The sequence below is a fragment of the Hippocampus bargibanti genome, linkage group LG12 (assembly GCF_051943395.1).
Source record: "Hippocampus bargibanti isolate YZ-2025 linkage group LG12, ASM5194339v1, whole genome shotgun sequence".
In the NCBI taxonomy this organism is placed as follows: Eukaryota; Metazoa; Chordata; class Actinopteri; order Syngnathiformes; family Syngnathidae; genus Hippocampus; species Hippocampus bargibanti.
This window is the reverse complement of record NC_142745.1, coordinates 21,777,291-21,796,109: the sequence shown is the minus strand read 5'-3', so window position 1 is coordinate 21,796,109 and position 18,819 is coordinate 21,777,291. Positions and strand designations below refer to the sequence as shown.

At 42.2% G+C, this 18,819-nt stretch overlaps 3 long non-coding RNA genes across 8 annotated transcripts; all 3 read left to right on the top strand.

The window, feature by feature from the left end:
- The first annotated feature begins 145 nt into the window (after positions 1–145).
- On the top strand, positions 146–6,581 carry LOC148890880 (uncharacterized). Of its 2 annotated transcripts, XR_016116710.1 has the most exons (6): positions 146–368; positions 1,442–1,652; positions 3,602–3,768; positions 5,951–6,045; positions 6,114–6,246; positions 6,552–6,581. It is a non-coding gene; the product is annotated as an uncharacterized LOC148890880 (long non-coding RNA). The 2 variants fall into 2 exon arrangements; XR_016116709.1 differs by lacking the exon at positions 6,552–6,581 and having other exon boundaries at positions 6,114–6,545.
- On the top strand, positions 6,580–10,808 carry LOC148890879 (uncharacterized). Of its 2 annotated transcripts, XR_016116711.1 has the most exons (4): positions 7,188–9,224; positions 9,309–10,364; positions 10,463–10,518; positions 10,603–10,808. It is a non-coding gene; the product is annotated as an uncharacterized LOC148890879 (long non-coding RNA). The 2 variants fall into 2 exon arrangements; XR_016116712.1 differs by lacking the exons at positions 7,188–9,224; positions 9,309–10,364; positions 10,463–10,518 and adding exons at positions 6,580–6,642; positions 6,840–6,907.
- Positions 10,809–10,973: 165 nt separating this feature from the next.
- On the top strand, positions 10,974–18,372 carry LOC148890878 (uncharacterized). 4 transcript variants are annotated; one of them, XR_016116706.1, is made up of 5 exons: positions 10,974–11,882; positions 11,981–12,036; positions 12,121–12,231; positions 15,011–15,106; positions 15,224–18,372. It is a non-coding gene; the product is annotated as an uncharacterized LOC148890878 (long non-coding RNA). The 4 variants fall into 4 exon arrangements; XR_016116705.1 differs by lacking the exons at positions 15,011–15,106; positions 15,224–18,372 and adding an exon at positions 12,971–13,300 and having other exon boundaries at positions 10,975–11,882; XR_016116704.1 differs by lacking the exons at positions 15,011–15,106; positions 15,224–18,372 and adding an exon at positions 12,930–13,300 and having other exon boundaries at positions 10,975–11,882.
- Positions 18,373–18,819: the final 447 nt, after the last annotated feature.

The following is an 18,819-nucleotide window of genomic DNA, read 5'->3' as shown; positions in this document are numbered from 1 at the left end:
ATTTAAGCAACCAAAAAAGGCTTTAGTGAGCCGTACCAATAGAACCGGCTCTCTGAAAAGAGTCGGAATTCCCATTATTACCTTATACTCCAACACAGTAGTGGGCGCCAATTTCCCAAGTACGATTTAAAAGGGGCGTGAGTGAGAGCGAGTGAGAATGAGGACCTTTCCAGGTCACAACGTGAAATCTAGATCTATTGCCCACATTAATTCCACGTACGACGAGTCTGTGGAATGTTCCACGTTGGTCTAATTTGATTCACTCACTTCACACACGAGTTACACGATGACCCAAATTGCAAATGAACAAGCATTGACTGTTGAGCCCCCGCCCGTCTCCGGTCATCTACCGACGCCAACAATTGACGGTAACTAAGAACTCATTGTATTTAAATGCCATTGCTATGTTATGGCGGCTATTTCAACAACTTCACTCTTCACAATTCAATCAATTATCAATCAACAATTACATGCCACATTAAAGTGCATTTAAATAGCTTTCAAATGATGTATAGATTATTGTTCTATGACAAATAATAAGGAAATAATCTAATTTTTAATTTTCGAAATATGAGGGGATTTTCTGCCTGTAATGACACAGTTAAAATAATGCAAATCTGTGACCGAGTTCTTTATCAGAATCAGAATCAGAATACCTTTATTCGTCCCACAATGGGGAAATTTGCAGTCCACAGCAGCAATTGAAAAGGGATGGGGTGGGGGTGGGAGTGAAAGGATAGAAAACAAGATATTCTAAGCATAACAAAATAAAGTGTCAACCGTATACTGTGCAGATGTAAATGTGCAAAACCGTTCCTTAGGAAAAACTGTACATAGTGCAGAATCAAGAAATGCATTTTGATATATTGCAACAACCCATATTTACAGTGTCCAGTTTTTTTTTCTTTTTTCACATGTGATCATTGAGAATTGTGAAGCCTGACAGCAGTCGGTCGAAACGAGCGGCGGTACCTCTCCTTCTTGCAGCGCGGGTGTAATAGTCTCTGGCTAAAGGAGCTACCCAGTGCTGTCAGGGTGGGCAGGAGGGGGTGGGAGGGGCTGTCCATTATAGCCTTTAGTTTAGCAAGCGTCCGTCTGTTGCCCACCTCCGCCAGAGAGTCCAGCTGGCAGCCCAGGACAGAACTTGCCCTCTTGACAAGGCGCTCCAGTCTTTTCCTGTCCCGGGTGGTGATGCTGCCTGACCAGCAGACAATTCCATAGTGGATGGCTGAAGCCACCACAGAGTCATAGAAAGTCTTTAGGAGTGACCCCTGAACTCCAAAAGACCTCAGTTTCCTGAGGAGGAAGAGGCGACTCTGTCCCTTTTTGATTAGGGCATCCGTGTTTGTTGTCCAGTCCAGTTTATTGTTGAGAGTAACACCCAGGTACTTGTAGGAGGTCACCCTCTCAATGTCCGAACCCTGGATGTTCAATGGTGCAGGTGAGGATTGTTTCCTGCAGAAATCCATTACCATCTCCTTGGTTTTCCCGGTGTTGATCTGGACGTGATTCTGCTGGCACCAGTCCACAAAGTCCTTTGTCAGTCCCCTGTACTCCCTATCATCTCCCTCTGTAATGAGGCCGACAATAGCTGAGTCATCAGAGAACTTCTGAAGGTGGGCGAGGACGAGTCTCTCCAGCGTCTTCATCAGGTGAAACGATAGCGCCACTGGCAAATTGGCATTTTCATGTTGATTATATTTGTTTCAAAAAATTCCAAGTGCCTGGCACGCTGTGTCCGAGAGGACCGTCATTTCATCTGTGCTGTATTTCATGCATATTAGCATCTTTGACAAGAAAGCTGACTTTGACTTGACTAGCATGTTGAAAAGCGCTTATAAATTAAATGTATTATTATTATTAGTTGTATTAAGTTCATCCTGTCTACTTGATATCTAATTTAAAACATATTCTTATTTTACAGACAGTGTATTGTCGGTGTTCAAATAGCTGACATGTTTCGGCGTCTACTTCCGCCTTCGTCAAAGTGTGACACTCTCAAACATGTCAGGTATTTGAACACCGACAATACACTGTTTGTAAAATAAGAATCTGTTTTAAATGATTATTAGCATAAAATCTCATGATACGATTGTGAACAATCAGAAAATTGAACTGAAAACTGAAATACCCTTCTAGCTCTAAGACGGGGCTTTTCATATGTTCTTCGCGTATTGGGAGGAAGAAATGTGAAGAAGAGAATGTTCATTCTCCCAAAACAACATTCGTTTCATTTTCCCGAATGGATGCAAAAAGCCAAACCATCAGTCAATCGACCGTCCTATCAGCTTGTCATTTCCATTTCCCTTCATATGATAATAACATGAAACGTCTCTAACCTCCTGACTTCTCTGTTTGGCTTCAAAGAAGACCATTTTGTTCTGGATCCGCCGTCACTTTGTCCTGTGGATCATTTCGGGTTCATCTTGCCACCGACTGGGCTGCAGAATCCTGTGGGGCAACATTGCCTCCTTTGGGTAAAAAATAGCACGACAGCGTATTTCATTTGCAAGGGTCGTATTTCAATCAATGGACTTTATGATCCACTTGAGAGACACAAAGAAAGACAAACAGTTTCCTTTCTTTTTGTATTGTATGTATTTGTATTTCCATTTTGTATGACGCTAACAATACTTGTTGCATCTACACCGGTCAAAGATGGCGCCCCGCACTGATGTCCAAAAACGTTTCTTATTGAACACAGTGAAAACTAAAAGACATTGAAAACAACAATCGACATTTTACTACAATAGGTTCGACAAGACAAACAGTAAGTAAGCAAATAAACCGCAGATAGACAAACTTTAATGACGTAACGTTATCGTTACCTTTCGCGATTTCTCTCGCATAGCGAAACACGTGACACTGAACAGGAAGTGATCATGACAACATTTTATAAATAAAATATTGGAGGATTTTTAACAAAAACAAATACGAAGACTCACATATAAACATTAAACAACTTTGTCAAACAACAACCCCTAAATAAATTATATTTTTTGTTGTTATGGCAACCAATGACTCCGTCTTGGCGCCAGTTACACTTGTGTTCAAAATTAAATGAAACAGCAGAAAAACAAAAGGTCGTTTTATTTATGGTTTTATTGTTCTGGTGTTGTTCTTTTAATTGTAAAGTGTCCTTGGGTGCTTTGAAAGGCAGTTGTAAATTAAATGTATTATTATTATTATTATTATTTCGTCTGTGTAAGTTCTCAGTGGTACAGGAGTGGTCCACTGATGAAAATGTTTCTTCAGCCGTCGTCTGTACAAGTACAGATGACGGCTGAAGAAACATTTTCGTCTATATTATTATTATTATTATTATTATTATTATTATTATTATTATTATGATAAACGCTCAATCAAAAATGACAATTTTACATCATTAAAAAAAAAACCCTCCCCGCAACCAGACCAGGTAGAAGGCGCACCAAACCACTTCAGGTATCGAACAATCGGACTGTCGTTCTGATCCGATGTTAGATTTCAAAATAAAACTATCCAAATCAATACAATAAAAAAGGCGGCCCTTGTTTGTAAATTTGAATGGGATAATGGATGTTGGGATGCATGTTTGTTTTCCCTTTGAATGTTGTGCCAGCGCACATCGTCGAATCAACAGCGGTCAAAGTACATCAAATGAAAATCCAGGTGTATTCAACAATGGATTGGGAAGCTCCCCGCCGAATCAATTGGGAGCAAGGCACGTCATCGCTCTCTGGTGGACACGCCCTGCCATCGCACCCTGTTGAACCAACACCTGTCAAAGTAAGTCAGTCGACAAAGTTCTATCAATACTATGGATTGATTGGCTTTTGCTGTCTGTCTGTGTGTTCACTGTGGATTTCTGTGCTTCGCGGGATCACCAAACAAGGCCGAGTGGCCCCACAGCAGCCACGTCAAAGGCATTGAACAATTTGGGCCTTCTTTTAATATTCAACCTTGTGTTAATCTGCAATCAAATGATCCTTTGTTTTGCCATTTTATTTTGTTACGTGTATTTAACATTGAAGTCAAATACGTCTGTGACGGCTGAAGAAACCTTTTCATTGAAGTCAAATTGAAGTATTTTATTGAAATTGTTATTTAAAATAATTATTGCAGCCACTGCAGAGTTTTTACAAAACATTTTCGTTCCCCTTGGTGTTTTTTTGAAATTTTTTAAAGCTGAAGAGGGTAAAGCCCAAAGGAAAAGAAGACGATGCATTGTTGCTATTATATTATAATCCTGAATATTTAGGTCCGAATTTTAAGGTTCTAAATTCGTAATTAAACTATTCTTTTTTTTTCAATTCACAAAACACCACATTGCTGTAAAATTAAGATGAATTATACGGTGAGTGTATTGTCAACAGATGAATTTTTAAATGAGTCGTGATGAAGACCAACAAGTTGTTCCAAAGCCATCCTCGTTTATTTTTAGCTTCTCGTGTTCGTTTCAATGGCCACTGCTATCCACGAGCACGATATCGATTGAAGCGTTCGATGTCATCCACGATAACGCCAAGATGAGACGCGTCTCGAGGCAAAAACACTTGTCGGTGAATCGAGTCGACTCACGCATCTCTTTTTAATCTTTTGTTCACTTTGACGAATTGAAAGGATTCAAGTCAAGTAGGTGCTGAAGACTCAATGACTCTCTGTGTCTTTGTGTTGTCACATTTGCTATTGTTTAGTTTTTTCTTTCCTTTCATAACTTTGCTGCTGTGTTACTTCCGGGTTGGCTGCCATTGTGCTCACCCGCACAATAAAATCCCGAGACTGTAAAGTGTCCTTGAGAGTTTTGAAAGGCGCTTGGAGTTCAAACGTATTCTTCTTATGATAAGGCCATGACGTTCACGACGCCATGAAAAGTCTCAGTCCCGAAAAAAACAAAAGCGTCATTCTCTGACGTCCCTCCCGCATGTGATGCCCTCCAGCGGAGACGCCGCGTAGTAGCATCCTGTCATCAAAAAGCAGGGCCCATGCAAAGTCCTCTGAACACGCTACGATTGGCGGGCCTGTCGAAAGTCATTTTTTTTTGGCGCAGTCGATGACGGCGCGCGTGTTCGCTGTGTGTTTTCAGATGACGTCTACCTTTCACGTGTTTTCCCTTTTTTGTCTTGAAATGCGTTTTCACTCCTGCACCGTCGATTTCTTTGACGCGTTCTTCCTGTCATGTGACGTCAACGCGGATACGCTTCACAAATTGGATTTCAAATTTGTTGGCATAAATGTCGGCGCTAAGCGCCCCATGTTCTGGTGTAATTCGGCGTCCTCATCAAACCCAAGCCTGAGTGTACTCGCAAAAGCCCACAAAATGATCACATGGGGCGTTGTCCGCAGTTAACTTGATATTGGATGATAGTATCAGAGCAACGACGTTTTCTATTGGCTGGCCTGTCCTTGAACGATGCCCCACTTGTCTTTTTCAAGGCGTTTTTGCTTGTTCGCTGTGGATTTATGCGCTTCACGGCCTCACCAAACAAGGCCGAGTGGGCCCACAGCAGCCACATCAAAGGCATTGAACCATTTGTTTGCCACCTGCTAATTGCCTCATATTAATATTCAACCTTGTGTTAATACCTAATAAAATGATGCTTAGGTTTGACATTTGATTTTTTATGTGTGCATTTACATTGAAGTCCAATTTCAATTACATTTTATTGAAATTGTTATTTAAAGTAATTTTGGCAACAACGGCAGAGTTTTTACAAAATATTTTCGTCCCCCTTGGTGTTGTTTGTAATTTTTAAATCTTATGATGCATTCTTGCTATTATATTACACTCAATCCTGCATATTTAGGTCCAAATTTGTGATTTAAGGCTCTTGAACTTCAATAAAAGGCTACTATTCTTTTACAATGAACAAAACATATTGCAGTCAAATGAAGATGAGTTCTAACTAGACGGCCAGTTGTCACATTGTGGTTGGGGACCAATGAGTGACGCCGTTGGCCGCACCTGCAGCTGCACAGGTGGAGGTGGTTTCAATCAGTGGCAGTTCAAAGGACTCCCGGCACACCATTCGGCGTCGGCTCATTGGGCTTGCTTCACCCTGCCAAGTATGTTTCATCTTGCATGCAGAGCTGAGCTCAGGCGGTTCTTTGACAATTTGTCCTCTTCTTTTCAGATGACTTTGGTGTTTGAGGAATTGTTCCTGCAGACTTTATTTGAATCCAATGTGTCAAATACACCTTGCTGCTCCATCCTGACTGATTATTTTGGGATCCGTCACCATCACCACCTGGCAAACCGTGACATCAGTACTGTCGATTGCATTTTATGGGGAGTGTTTTCTCAACAGATGGCTCTTTAAATTAACTATCTTGTATTGTAAAATGATTCGGCCATTGTGATTACGTGAGCAAAGGAAAAAACAAGGGTGTGTGTACAATTTGTGTCATGCTCGCCCTGTTAGCCATTGAGCTAGTCAGGCATCTCAAATAATTAGTATCAGAATCAGAAAGCCTTTAATCATCCCACAATGGGGACATTTGCTGCTTCGTATTTGATTATTGTCTTCCAGTTTTGATTTTGAGACTTGGTAACCTTTTTTTTTGTGTGATAGGATCAAAGCAGCGGCGTTTCCTATTGGCGGCGAGTTGACTAGTGGGAAGGCCGCACCATTGCATCCCTTCTTTCCATTTGTAATTTTAAAGGTCGTTTAATTGAGTTTGAATTCACTTTAAATTGGCATTAATCATTCAAAGAACTCTGTTGTTTTTGAAAAGCCCTTTGTGCACATTTGACGATTCATAACTACTAGTTTAACCCGGAAAACCAGAGGTGTCCAAACTTGGCCTTTAATGTCCGCTGTCCTTTCTTTCTTTTTTTTTTTTTTTTGTTGCTATCCCAGGAAGCACCACATCTCATTCAAATCAGGATCATTTTCATGCTGGCTGATGAGCTGATCATCTGAATCAGGTGAGTTTGACCCAGGAAAGCTGGAAAACAAAGAAAAGTGCCAATTTAACCGCTGAGCTGGACACGTCTACCCTCATCCAAATGCTAGAAACAGATCTACCTCAACCAGCCACATTTTTTTGAGTGCCCCAAATTCTCGTTTACCTTAAAGTAATCTAGGAGCAGATTTATGTGACGTCTCTGACCCATAGGTGACGTGCGATGAGCTCCCAACATGCATTCAATCATTTGTCATTGTGCATTCAATCATCAATATGTCTGTTTATGCCTCCCCCAGCGCCGGTGTTCAGATGGGCAGCTTCATTGAGACTGACGGAATGCTGAACAAGATGCCTGCCGGCGACAGAAAGTGGATGTGGTTGACGGTGTGCAGCTCTTCCTGATAAATGAGTAGTAATAGATTTTATTAAGCGCCTTTCAAAGCTCTCAAGGACACTTTACAGTCACAGACAAGCATAGGTTCCATAAATAAATACATAAATAGTGCCACAAATTCTTGTTTACCTTCAAGTAATCTAGGAGCAGATTGATGTGGTATCTCTGACCCATAAGTGACATGCGATGAGCTCCCAACGTGCAGTGCAGGTCTGTATCACCTGAAAAAAAAATCAGTTAATATTGAACGTTTTAACCATGTGCATTAAACCAATACATTTAATGACTGTTTATGGCTCCCCCAGTGATGGCGTTCAACAAGACGCTTACTGGTGACAAAGTGGGACATGGTCAATGTGCAGCTCACTTTACAGTCACAGATAAGCATCGGTACAATACATACATAAATAAATGCATAACTAAATACATAAATAAAATCGCAAATAGAATACAATTATAAATGGTAAAAAGAGAGAGCTACACAGAACATGCAATTTTAAATAGATGGGTAGTAACGCCAATGAACTCGTAATCCGCGAACCGCAGAAACTAGGGAATGTCCAAGCTTGCCCCTCAATGGCCACCATCCTGTCTGTTTTCTTACCTTCCTCGGATGAACACATCTCATTCAATCAGGATCGTTCAAATGCTGGCTGATGAGCTTATTGTCTGAATCAGGTGCGTCCCACCCAGGGAAGCTGGACTATGGAAGGACAGCGGTCGAATGCCAAGTTGGACCCCCCCCCCCCCAGTTTTTAAGGGTCCCAGATTCGAGTTGGGGTGTGCTTTGGGTTGAATGTAGAATTCAGGCATTATACCGGAGGTTTGGGTGAAGTTAAGGGGTTCGAGGTTTGATTAGGCCGGCGGTTAACCGGTTTGACTGTTAGGCGGCTAGGTTGCTGTGGTACACAGCATGGAAATTAAGAACGCAGATGGATTTGTATCCTTCATGTACGCAGAGGTTTTGAGCTCTACCCGCATTGATCAGCAAGAGCTGAGCGCTACTCCTGCTGAGATGACCAACCTACCTACTGACAGGGAATGTCAAAGCTTGCCCATCAATGGCCACTGTCCTGTCTGTTTTCTTGCTGTCCCAGGATGAACACATCTCATTGAAACAATCAGGATCGTTCAAATGCTGGTTGATGAGCTGATTGTTTGAATCTGGTGTGTCCCACCCAGAGAAGCTGGACTATGGAAGGAACCACGGTCGAGTGCCAAGTTGGGACACCCACTGTTTTTAGGGGTCCCGGATTCGAGTTGGGGTGTGCTTTGGGTTTAATGTAGAATTCAGGCATTATACCGGAGGTTTATAATAATACATTTAATTTACATGCGCCTTTCTGAACACCCAAGGACACTTTACAATAAAATCATGATTGGGTAAAGTTAAGGGGTTCGAGTTTTGATGAGGCAGCCGGTTAGGCAGCTAGGTTGTTGTGATACGCAGCATGGAAATTTAGAACACAGATGGATTTGTCAGTTTCATGTACGTAGAGGTTTCGAGCTCTACTCGCATTCATCAGCAAGAGATGAGCACCACTCCTGCTGAGATGACCTATCGACATTCGGCGCAGGTCCGTATAACCCCTAGAAATCAAACTATTTATCTTCAATGTTAGCCCCCGTAGTTCATTAAATCAATGTTGACTTGACTGTTGTTTATGCCTCCCCGAGCGCCGGTGTTCAGATGAGCCGCTTGATCACGACTGACGGAAAGCTGAACAAGATGCCCGCTGGTGGCAAAGTGGACGTGGTTGGCAGTGTGCAGCTTTTCCTGATGAGTAACACCACCTAACTCTTAATCTGCGAACCCCTGTGACCAAGGAATGTCCAAACCTGGTCCTCAATCACCGCCGTCCTGTCTGTTTTCTTGATGTTCCACGATCACCTTATTGCTGGCTGCAGGCATACGGCATGTTTGACTCATTGCTGGGGTGAGGTGAGTTTCCAATATTCAGTGCAGGTCAATATAATTCATTGTGCATAAAATTGTCATGAATAAGTCTGGTTATGCCTACCCCAGTGCTGGTGTTCAGATGGGCAGCTTCGAGACTGACGGAATGCTGAACAAGATGCCCGCCGGTGACAGAAAGTGGATGTGGTTGGCGGTGTGCAGCTCTTCCTGATGAATGAGTAGTAATAGATTTCATTTTAAGCGCCTTTCAAAGCTCTGAAAGACACTTTACAGTCACACACAAGCTTAGGTACTTGAATAAATACATAAATTACAATTATACATGGTAACAAGAGAGCGACACAGAAAATCCAATTTTAAATAGGTGGGTAGTTAGGCCACCTATCTTGTAATCCGCGAACCCCAGAAACCAGGGAGTTTCAAAGCTTGCCCCTCAATGGCCACTGTCCTGTCCGTTTTCTTGCTGTCCCAGGATGAACACATCTCATTCAAACAATCAGGATCGTTCAAATGCTGGCTGATGAGCTGATTGTTTGAATCTGGTGTGTCCCACCCAGGGAAATTGGACTATGGAAGGGCAGCGGTTGAGTGCCAAGTTGGGACACACCCTGTTTTTATGGATCCCAGATTCGAGTTGGGGTGTGCTTTGGGTTTAATGTAGAATTAAGGCATAATACCGGAGGTTTATAATAATACATTTAAAATTACAAGCGCCTTTCTGAAAATCCAAGGACACTTTACAATAAAATCATGATTGAGTGAAGTTAAGGGGTTCGAGGTTTGATTAGACAGCCGGTTAACCGGTTTGACTGTTAGACAGCTAGGTTGTTGTGGCACGCAGCATGGAAATTAAGAACCCAGATGGATCTGTCAATTTCATGTACGTAGAGGTCTTAAGCTCTACTTGCATTCATCAGAAAGAGCTGAGCACCACTCCTACATTCGGCACAGGTCTGTATAACCCCTAGAAATCAAAATAAATATCTACAATGTTAACCCCCGTAGTTTATTAAATAAATGTTGACATGACTGACGTTTATGCCTCCCCCAGCGCCGGTGGTAGGATGGGCAGCTTCATCAAGACCGACGGAATGATAAACAATATGCCCACCGGCGACAGAAAGTGGGCGTGGTTGGCTGTGTGGAGACCTTCCTGATGAATGAGTAACGCCACCGAACGCTTAATCTGCAAACCCCTGAAATCGGGGAATGTCCAAACCTGATCCTCAATGACCGCCGTCCTGTTTTTCTTGATGTTCCAGGAGACGTTAATGCTGGCTGCAGGCATCCGGCATGTTTGACCCATTGCTGGAGGGAGGTGAATTTCCAATGTTCATTGCAGGTCAGTATAATTCATTGTGCATTCAATCATCATAAATACGTCTGTTTATGCCTCCCCCAGCGCCGGTGTTGATGGGCAGCTTCATCGATACTGACGGAATGCTAAACAAGATGCCCGCTGGCGACAAAGTGGATGTGGTTGGCGGTGTGCAGCTCTTCCTGATGAATGAGTAGTCATAGATTTTATTTGAAGCGCCTTTCAAAGCTCTCAAGAACACTTTACAGTCACAGACAAGCATGGGTACTAAAATAAGTAAATAAAAAACAAATACAGTAAAGTCTCGTTATATCGATATTCAAGGGAGTCCGAAAAAATATAGATATAACCGGGACTATCAATATATCCGACCCTGTTTGCATGTAATTTTCTCCGTGCGTGCATAGAAATAGTATCGATATAACCGGGACTATCGATATATCCGATATCGATATAGCGAGACTTTACTGTACATACATAAATAAAATAAACTAATAAATTAATTAAATATAATAAATAAATAAATTACAATTATACATGGTAACAAGAGAGCAACACAGAAAATGCAATTTTAAATAGGTGGGTAGTAAGGCCACCTATCTCGTAATCCGCGAACCCCAGAAACCAGGGAATCTCAAATCTTGCCCCTCGATGGCCACTGTCCTGTCGGTTTTCTTGCTGTCCCAGGATGAACACATCTCATTCAAACAATCAGGATCGTTCAAATGCTGGCTGATGAGCTGATTGTTTGAATCTGGTGTGTCCCACCTAGGGAAGTTGGACTATGGAAGGACAGCGGTCGAGTGCCAAGTTGGGACATCCGCTGTTTTTATGGATCCCGGATTCGAGTTGGGGTGTGCTTTGGGTTTAATGTAGAATTAAGGCATAATACCAGAGGTTTATAATTCATTTAACATTACAAGCGCCTTTCTGAAAATCCAAGGACACTTTACAATAAAATCATGATTGGGTAAAGTTAAGCGGTTCGAGGTTTGATTAGACAGCCGGTTAACCGGTTTGACTGTTAGGCAGCTAGGTTGCTGTGGTACGCAGCATGGAAATTAAGAACACAGATGGATCTGTCAATTTCATGTACGTAGAGGTCTTGAGCTCTACTTGCATTCATCAGAAAGAGCTGAGCACCACTCCTACATTCGGCACAGGTCTGTATAACACCTAGAAATCAAAATAAATATCTACAATGTTAACCCCGGTAGTTTATTAAATCAATGTTGACATGACTGATGTTTGTGCCGGTGGTCAGATGGGCAGCTTCATCATGACCGACGGAATGCTAAACAATATGCCCACTGGCGACAGAAAGTGGACGTGGTTGGCGGTGTGGAGCCCTTCCTGATGAATGAGTAACGCCACCGAACGCTTAATCTGCAAACCCCTGAAACCAGGGAATGTCCAAACCTGATCCTCAATGACCGCCGTCCTGTTTTTCTTGATGTTCCAGGAGACGTTAATGCTGGCTGCAGGCATACAGTGTGTTTGACCCATTGCTGGAGGGAGGTGAGTTTCCAATATTCAGTGCAGGTCAGTATAATTCATTGTGCATTCAATTATCATGAATCCGTCTGTTTATGCCTCCCCCAGCGCCGGTGTTCAGATTGGCAGCTTCATCGATACTGACGGAATGCTGAAAAAGATGCCCGCCGGTGACAAAGTGGACGTGGTTGGCGGTGCGCAGCTCTTCCTGATGAATGAGTAATATATTTTATTTTAAGCACCTTTCAAAGCTCTCAAGGACACTTTACAGTCACAGTCAAGCATAGGTACTCTAATAAATAAATAAATAAATAATGCATTCATAAATATAATGCATAAAATACAATTATAAATGTTAACAAGAGAGCCAGACAGAAAATGCAGTTTTAAATAGATGGGTAGTAAGGCCACCTATCTCGTAATCCAGGAAACCCAGAAACCAAGGAATGTCGAAGCTTGCCCCTCAATGGCCACTGTTCTGTCTGTTTTCTTGCTGTCCCCGGATGAGCACATCTCTTTCAAACAATCAGGATCGTTCAAATGCTGGCTGATGAGCTGATTGTTTGAATCTGGTGTGTCCCACCCAGGGAAGTTGGACTATGGAAGGACAGCGGTCAGGTGCCAAGTTGGGACACCCCTGTTTTTATGGATCGTGGATTCGAGTTGGGGTGTGCTTTGGGTTTAATGTAGAATTCAGGCATTATACAGGAGGTTTATAATAATACATTTAATTTACAAGTGCCTTTCTGAACACCCAAGGACACTTTAAAATAAAAACAATACATAAAACAATTAAAATCATAATTGGGTAAAGTTAAGGGGTTTGATTCGGCAGCCGGTTAACCGGTTTGACTGTTAGGCAGCTAGGTTGCTGTGGTACGAAGCATGGAAATTAAGAATACAGATGGATTTGTCAGTTTCATGTACGTCGGTCTTGAGCTCTACTCGCATTCATCAGAAAGAGCTGAGCACCACTCCTGCTGAGATGACCTACCTACATTCGGCACAGGTCTGTATAACCCCTCGAAATCAAAATAAATATCTACAATGTTAACCCCGTAGTGCATTCAATCATCATGAACAAGTCTGTTTATCCCTCCCCCAGCGCCGGTGGTCAGATGGGGCGGCTTCATCGAGACTGACGGAATCCTGAAGATGCCCGCCGGCGACAGTGGACGTGGTTGGTGGTGTGCAGCTCTTCCTGATGAATGAGTAGTCATAGATTTTATTTTAAGCGCCTTTCAAAGCTCTCAAGGACACTTTACAGTCAGACAAGCATAGGTACTTAAATAAAATACAATTATAAATGTTAACAAGAGAGCCAGACAGAAAATGCAGTTTTAAATAGATGGGTAGTAAGGCCACCTATCTCGTAATCTGGGAAACCCAGAAACCAGGGAATGTCGAAGCTTGCCCCTCAATGGCCACTGTTCTGTCTGTTTTCTTGCTGTCCCCGGATGAGCACATCTCTTTCAAACAATCAGGATCGTTCAAATGCTGGCTGATGAGCTGATTGTTTGAATCTGGTGTGTCCCACCCAGGGAAGTTGGACTATGGAAGGACAGCGGTCGGGTGCCAAGTTGGGACACCCCTGTTTTTATGGATCGTGGATTCGAGTTGGGGTGTGCTTTGGGTTTAATGTAGAATTCAGGCATGGAGATTTATAATAATAATACCTTTAATTTACAAGCACCTTTCTGAACACCCAAGTACACTTTAAAATAAAAACAATACATAATACAAAATCATAATTGGGTAAAGTGAAGGGGTTTGATTCGGCAGCCGGTTAACCGGTTTGACTGTTAGGCAGCTAGGTTGCTGTGGTACGAAGCATGGAAATTAAGAATACAGATGGATTTGTCAGTTTCATGTACGTCGGTCTTGAGCTCTACTCGCATTCATCAGAAAGAGCTGAGCACCACTCCTGCTGAGATGACCTACCTACATTCGGCACAGGTCTGTATAACCCCTCGAAATCAAAATAAATATCTACAATGTTAACCCCGTAGTGCATTCAATCATCATGAACAAGTCTGTTTATCCCTCCCCCAGCGCCGGTGGTCAAATGGGGCGGCTTCATCGAGACTGACGGAATCCTCAAGATGCCCGCCGGCGACAGTGGACGTGGTTGGTGGCGTGCAGCTCTTCCTGATGAATGAGTAGTCAGATTTTATTTTAAGCGCCTTTCAAAGCTCTCAAGGACACTTTACAGTCAGACAAGCATAGGTACTTGAATAAATAAATAAAATACAATTATAAATAGTAACAAGAGAGCGACACAGAAAATGCCATTTTTAATAGGTGGGTAGTAAGGCCACCTATCTCGTAATCCGGGAAACCCAGAAACCAGGGAATGTCAAAGCTTGCCCCTCAATGGCCACTGTTCTGTCTGTTTTCTTGCTGTCCCCGGATGAGCACATCTCTTTCAAACAATCTGGATTGTTCAAATGCTGGCTGATGAGCTGATTGTTTGAATCTGGTGTGTCCCACCCAGGGAAGTTGGACTATGGAAGGACAGCGGTCGGGTGCCAAGTTGGGACACCCCTGTTTTTATGGATCGTGGATTCGAGTTGGAGTGTGCTTTGGGTTTAATGTAGAATTCAGGCATGGAGATTTATAATAATAATAATACCTTTAATTTACAAGCGCCTTTCTGAACACCCAAGTACACTTTGAAATAAAAACAATACATAAAACAAAATCATGATTGGGTAAAGTTAAGGGGTTTGATTAGGCAGCCGGTTAACTGGTTTGACTGTTAGGCAGCTAGGTTGCTGTGGTACGCAGCATGGAAATTAAGAACACAGATTTGTCAGTTTCATGTACGTCGGTCTTGAGCTCTACTCGCATTCATCAGAAAGAGCTGAGCACCACTCCTGAGATGACCTACCTACATTCTTCACAGGTCTGTATAACCCCTGGAAATCAATAAATATCTACAATGTTAACCATGTAGTGCATCAATCATCATGAACAAGTCTGTTTATCCCTCCCCCAGCGCTGTTGGCCAGATGGGCAGCTTCACCGTGATTGATGGAATGATCAACAAGATGCACGCTGGTGACAGTGGATGTGCTTGGCTTTGTTTGGGAATGTAAGCAGTGCGCACCTCTTCCAGGTGTATGTAAATTGTGGCATGGCCTCAAAAACTTTATACTTGTGATTAAGCATTGCAATGTCAGCATCGAGATATTCTTTGGTCTCTGCCCAGGTTTCTGCTCCAGCCCCACCCAAAATCATCGCCACCACCAATCCTAAATCCTAATCCTTCTCATCTCCCTTCAAATCATCAAAATCCTTTAACACTAATATCGCAATACTACCTCCGATAGCTAAACCATAACACTAGTACGTGACCCAAACCTTGCTAACTGTTAAATTAATTCTAATCCTGGTTTGACTCCATAATCCCTAAATCCTCCACTCCCAATCCTCTAATCAAAAATTTAGGCATGACATGCTCTGGGAGTAAAGTGCCCCAGTCAGGCTACTTTTGGAGAGAAAAGCCAAAGATTAGCCACAATACTTCCAAAAATAGTCAGCCCTCTGTCAAGATGGCCTTTCTGTTTTCCTGTTATTCAGGTCTAATACACTTAAATACCTTTACAAATCCTCAAATTGTCACACATAAACTTCCCAAATCACCTCCAACTCACTCTAAACCTTACCCACGTCTCGTTAAAATGACTAATATCGTAAAAATTAAAGATTAAATAAAATATTAAATACTTGGGCCCTCGACGTCCAAGTGTCCTTCCTGTTTTGCATCTATTCAAGGTTTAATACACCTAAATCAAACTATCAGCTCATCAGCCAGCTCTCAGTTACGATTACGATCTTGATCATTTGATTCTGTTGTGTTGCACCTTGGACAACTGGAAATCAGGGAGGACTTGACAAAATATAACCTAATTTGGAACACGAAACCCTAATGTCCCAAACTAAACAAACTCTAAAATACAACAGACTACTCGCACTAAACTCAAAATGTGTATCCTCAAATTGTCAAACATAAACTCCGAACACCCCAAATCACCTCACTTTAAATCTCTAGAATTTTACTTTGTCAATTCAGGGTTGAGTGAACGCTGGCGCGTGTGGCTGCCGCTGCTCATCCGCAAAAAATATCCTGACTATAGTGTCCTTGAGGGTTTTGAAAGGCGCTTATAAATTAAATGTATTATTATAAACCTGACCCACTTCTCGATAAAATGACAATAATATCGCAACAACGTAAAGATTATCCTAAAGAGATAAATTCCAGATCTAATAAATACTCGGGCCCTTGACGTCCAAGTGTCCTTCCTGTTTTGCATCTGTTCAAGGTTTAATACACAAATCAAATGATCAGCTCATCAGCCAGCTCTCAATTACGATTACGATCCTGATCATTTGATTGTGTTGTGTTGCACCTTGGACAACTGGAAATCAGGGAGGATTTGACAAAATATAACCTAATTTGGAACACTAAACCCTAATGTCCCAAAGTAAACAAACTCTAAAATACAACCAACTACCCGCACTAAACTCAAAATACGTATCCTCAAGTTATCAAACAAACTCCGAAAACCTCAAATCACCTCACCTGACGTATAAACCTTACCCACTTTTGAAAATGACAATATGTAATATGTCCAAGTGACCTTCCTGTTTTGCATCTATTCAAGGTTTAATCCACCGAAATCAAACGATCAGCTCATCAGCCAGCTCTCAAATACGATCCTGATCATTTGATTGTGTTGTGTTGCACCTTGGATAACTGTAAATCAGGGAGGACTTGACAAAATGTAACCTAATTTGGAACACTAAACCCTAATGTCCCAAACTAAACTAACTCTAAAATACAAGCGACTACTCGCACTAAACTCAAAATACGTATCCTCAAATTATCAAACAAACTCTGAAAACCTCAAATCACCTTGTCACGGTTTGCGAGGTGGTGATGGCGGGTTCGGATACCAAAAAGCAGGCAGGAGGGAGCAGGAGGTTGTTTGACAAATTGTATTAAAATAAAGTCAGCAGGAACAAAATGTAAAACATCAAAATGATCTGAATGGAAAAAATACAAAGTAGCAAAAGAAGACCAAAAGTAAAAGCCCGCCAAGGTTAAACAAACACATACACGATGCATGCAGCAACCAAGCAGCAAACAATGGACCGGCACCGAATGGTCGTGCCGGGTGTTCTTTTAAATGTCAATGATTAAACAACCAACACCTGCGAGGCTGCAGGCAGGGCTGACGTCGCTACCCGCTGGTCGCCAATCTGATCGGGACGACCAGCACCTGTGAGGTGTAGGCGGGGGCAACAGCGCCCCCCGTTGGTCGTCAACCAGATCATGACACACCTCACCAGACTAAAGTGTCCTTGAGGGTTTGAAAGGCGCTTATAAATAAAATGCATTATTAGTAAAATTATAAACCTTATCCACTTTTGAAAATGACAATATGTAATATGTCCAAGTGACCTTCCAGTTTTGCATCTATTCAAGGTTTAATCCACCTAAATCAAACGATCAGCTCTCAAATACGATCCTGATCATTTGATTCTGTTGTGTTGCACCTTGGATAACTGGAAATCAGGGAGGACTTTTGATAACCATAATTTCACATAACTAAGCAAATTTGGAACAATAAACCCTAATGTGCTAAAAAAAAATCCAACCAACCGCTCAATCCCTAACCAATAGAAGCTACTAATTTCATTCATAACGAAAATGCTGAACCAAATCACCCTAGTTTAAATATAGTATCATCCTTGCCCACTTCTCGATAAAATGACAATAATATCCTAACAACTTAAAGATTAGCCTAACGAGATAAATTCCAGATCTAATAAATACTCGCGCCCTCGACGTCCAAGTGTCCTTCCTGTTTTGCATCTATTCAAGGTTTAATACACCTAAATCAAATGATCAGCTCATCAGCGAGCTCTCAAATCCGATCCTGATCATTTGATTCTGTTGTGTTGCACCTTGAATAACTGGAAATCAGGGAGGACTTTTGATAACCATAATTTCACAAAACTAAGCAAATTTGGAACAATAAACCCTAATGTGCTAAAAAAAATCCAACCAACCGCTCAATCCCTAACCAATAGAAGCTACTAATTTCATTCTTAACAAATGCTGAACCAAATCACCCTAGTTTAAATATAGTATCATCCTTACCCACTTCTCTCTAAAACTTTCTACAATAGCCTAAGCGTAAGATTAGCCTCAACAGTTTGGGCTGTCCTTCCTGTTTTGCACTTATTCCAGGCCTAAGCCCCAACCTCTATCACTTCAGCCTAAACTCCTACCCATACTGCCCCTCCCTCCCCTTCCAATGGTGGCTAATAAAGAATCTGTTTTCCCTCCTACCATCCATTTCCTGTCCATTTTACAATGCTGCTCCAACTGAATAAAGATGTGTCACAATGAAGCTTTATCTGTGTTCATGGCTTTTATTACTCTTTTTTTTTTGGGGGGTGTCACGTCACTTGAGGCTCGAGGGCTGGGCTCGAGTGACGAAAGGAAAGCGGGGGGTGTGGATCCGAAATACACGGCGAGACAGATACTCGTATACAAAAGTCTTTACTGAGGCACGCATAAAAAAGGACAGCAGGATGAGGTGAGTGAGGGAGATCGATGACAGCTGATCTGACGGCACGGAAGTCCAGGATGGCTTTCAGAATACTCCGACGGCGCCAGAATGGCGCGATCGGTAGATATAGTCAGAAGGCACAATCAAGGGAATGACAATCAGCTGTGGGGACCCAGGTGCGTGATGATGGGAGGGGCCGTCTCCCGGGAGCAGCGGAGGAGGT